This window comes from Nylanderia fulva, unplaced genomic scaffold (assembly GCF_048542155.1).
Source record: "Nylanderia fulva isolate GAGA-0341 unplaced genomic scaffold, ASM4854215v1 Scaffold977, whole genome shotgun sequence".
Lineage (NCBI taxonomy): Eukaryota > Metazoa > Arthropoda > Insecta > Hymenoptera > Formicidae > Nylanderia > Nylanderia fulva.
This window is the reverse complement of record NW_028191109.1, coordinates 1,168-5,000: the sequence shown is the minus strand read 5'-3', so window position 1 is coordinate 5,000 and position 3,833 is coordinate 1,168.

The window sequence follows — 3,833 nt, the reverse complement described above, 5'->3', positions numbered from 1 at the left end:
TTTCTCGCTCGCCCGGCGAAAGCAACACGCCGCGAACGGACATGGATGAATTTCTCGCTCGCCCGGCGAAAGCAACACGCCGCGAACGGATTTGGAAGAATTTCTCGCTCGCCCGGCGAAAGCAACACGCCGCGAACGGACTTGGAAGAATTTCTCGCTCGCCCGGCGAAAGCAACACGCCGCGAACGGACTTGGAAGAATTTCTCGCTCGCCCGGCGAAAGCAACACGCCGCGAGCGAACTTGGAAGAATTTGTCGCTCGCCCGGCGAAAGCAACACGCCGCGAACAGACTTGGATGAATTTCTCGCTCGCCCGGCGAAAGCAACACGCCGCGAACGGACTTGGAAGAATTTCTCGCTCGCCCGGCGAAAGCAACACGCCGCGAACGGACTTGGAAGAATTTCTAGCTAGCCCGGCGAAAGCAACACGCCGCGAGCGAACTTGGAAGAATTTGTCGCTCGCCCGGCGAAGGCAACACGCCGCGAGCGAACTTGGAAAAAGCGGCTTGTGCGGCCGGAGGTGTCGCCCGCCAACGAAAGCAACACGCCGCGATCGGACTTGTGGTACGGGCGGCGCGTGCCGCCGGAGGTGTCGCCCGCCAACGAAAGCAACACGCCGCGAACGGACTTGGAATGAATTTGTCGCTCGCACGGCGAAAGCAACACGCCGCGAACGTACTTGGAATGAATTTCTCGCTCGCCCGGCGAAAGCAACACGCCGCGAACGGAACTTGGAAGAATATTCTCGCTCGCCCGGCGAAAGCAACACGCCGCGAACGGACTTGGAAGAATTTCTCGCTCGCCCGGCGAAAGCAACACGCCGCGAACGGACTTGGAAGAATTTCTCGCTCGCCCGGCGAAAGCAACACGCCGCGAACGGACTTGGAAGAATTTCTCGCTCGCCCGGCGAAAGCAACACGCCGCGAACGGACTTGGAAGAATTTCTCGCTCGCCCGGCGAAAGCAACACGCCGCGAGCGAACTTGGAAGAATTTGTCGCTCGCCCGGCGAAAGCAACACGCCGCGAGCGAACTTGGAAGAATTTGTCGCTCGCCCGGCGAAAGCAACACGCCGCGAACGGACTTGGATGAATTTCTCGCTCGCCCGGCGAAAGCAACACGCCGCGAACGGACTTGGAAGAATTTCTCGCTCGCCCGGCGAAAGCAACACGCCGCGAACGGACTTGGAAGAATATCTCGCTCGCCCGGCGAAAGCAACACGCCGCGAACGGACTTGGATGAATTTTTCGCTCGCCCGGCGAAAGCAACACGCCGCGAACGGACTTGGAAGAATTTGTCGCTCGCCCGGCGAAAGCAACACGCCGCGAGCGAACTTGGAAAAAGCGGCTTGTGCGGCCGGAGGTGTCGCTCGCCAACGAAAGCAACACGCCGCGATCGTACTTAGGTTACGGGCGGCGCGTGCCGCCGGAGGTGTCGCCCGCTAATCAAGGCAACACGCTGCTATCGGGCCTGGAAAATTTTCTCGCTCGCCGGCGAGAGCAACGCGCCGCGAGCGAACTTGCGCCTGTTCCCGAGTTCTCGCTTGTACCGCTAACGAGCGAGCTAAATGAGATTAATTAAATGAGGACGCATCGGAAAGTTTATTCGTGCAAACACTCCGGCTTCGCTTATCGGCATCCTGCCTGCATTCGTCCACGTATCGGTCGTAGAATCTCGAAGATTGTGCATCCGACGAGTGGTAACCGGGAATTAGCAGATATCGTAATAATCGTGTCGCGCGGTCGTGCGGAGCGTCGAAAAGTACGAAACCTTTGTCCGAAACGTATTTCCGTATCGTAGCATTATCTCCTCGTAGCGGCGCTACTCGCCGTCAAGTGCCCCGGAGGTACCGCCGGCGGGCGACGGACTTGGTGAAATCATTCGGTCGTCCGGAGGTGTCGCCAGTCCCGGAGGTGCCGTCCGTCCCCTAAGTTGACGCCGGCCGTTATGTGGTGCCGCACGTATAATCACGCCCGTAACGAGCCGTCTCGGTTGCCGCGCGCGTGATTTCGCATCGGGCGAGTGTTCCGTACCGTAATCGCGGTCACCGCAGCTTGCGTGTTGCGTATCATCCGTAATAATTCGAAATATATGTCTCCGACACGTGGGTTTGAGAGACACGTTTCGAGTTAGTAATCGGACAGCGCCCTCATGTCGAGCGAGCGCCGAATATTAAGTAACTTTCGTCCGAAACGTTTTTACGTAGCTCTCCTCGTTGCGGCGCCGTAAATCGTCGTTAAGTGTTCCGGAGGGTACCGCCGGCGGTCGTCTGACATCGAGAGATCATTCGGTCGTCCGGAGGTGCCGCCCGTCCCGGAGGTGTCGCCGGTCGGCCGTGGTTCCCGGAGGTGTCGCCCGGTCCGAAGGTGTCGCCGGTCGGCCGTGGTTCCCGGAGGTGTCGCCCGGCCCGAAGGTGCCGCCCGGCCCGGAGGTGCCGCCGGTCGGCCGTGGTTCCCGGAGGAGTCGCCCGGCCAGGAGGTGCCGCCCGACCCGGAGGTGCCGCCCGGCCCGGAGGTGCCGCCCGGCCCGGAGGTGCCGCCCGGCCCGGAGGTACCGTCGGTGCTTATACCTTATTGTCCCGGCATTTCGTTTGTTTCCTTCTTAATTAATGCTAATTATCGTTGTTTGACATTCGCCATACGGCTATCGTGATAATATTTTATCGTACAATAGGACTTTTCAATCGTTCGCTCTCCGCGACAATGTCTCGATTGAACGCGCCTTTCGGCGCTCGCGCTCGCATACGGCCGTGCGTAGGACCGTGCGTCGCCGACCGCCTGGCCGGCCGGTTGGGTACTATAAGAGATACGTCGCGCTCGGCGCGTCGAACGAGTCGAGCGAGTCCGGACGAGTCGTAAACGTACTTTCTCGAGTCTCTCGCCACTCCGGCGTGTTTCGACCGCTCTCCGTACCGTCGCCGACCGCTTGGCCGGTCGGTTGGGTACTATAAGAGGTAGGAGAGATTAATATTGTACGTGTCGCTCTCTCGACGTTGACAAACGAAGAATCGCCCGAACGGGTCGAGAACGGATTTTGTCGAGTCGCGACTCTGACACGGAGAGAACATTTATATATAAAATGTTTGATTTTGGAAACCACGAATATATAAAATAATATACGATCGTCGCAGAACGCGCCGCCGCCAAGTCTTCTCATGCTTGGAGGTTGCGTGTCTCGCGAGAACGTACGTTCGACTCTCGCGTCGTCTCGTATTCCTCTTCGCCGGGGATTACGGTGCGGCTCTTCTCGTTCGTCGCCGAACGCGCGCTAAATTAACGCACACTTATTTATTACGAGCACAGCATTGCCACGAGTCGGTGTCGCAAGACCGAATGGCTCTTATGTGGCGCGCACGCCTCTAGTGTGTTGGCCGCGCGGTTCCCTCTCGTTTCGTACGCAGCAGCGGAATCGTCGCGCTTACCGAGCATCTACTCCACGGATACGAGTTTGCGGGAAGAGTTGCTTCTTCCCGCTCGCTTTGTACGCCGTAACGAAATCTTATTGCTGGTCGTGTGCGGTTAAACGCGTACGAACCAGACAGAACAGTCCTCGACGTCTAAGCATCGCCATCGTCGATCTAGCGTCAGGGTGAATCGCGCGGTCTCTCGAGACCGCGCATCATAACATTTGGGAGAATAAGAACACGAGTATTTTGATCTTGTGGATTTTTGAACGGAGAGGAGGAGGAAGAAGAGGAGAGGCGGCGGCGTCGGGGGTTTACTCTCGCCTCCGTCGTTCTCTCGTACGCTTTACATAATAGCGTTAAACACAGCAGAGTGTCGCCGACCGGCTGAGCAAGACCGGCGGCAAATAAAATGGCACATACAAGCGAGTCG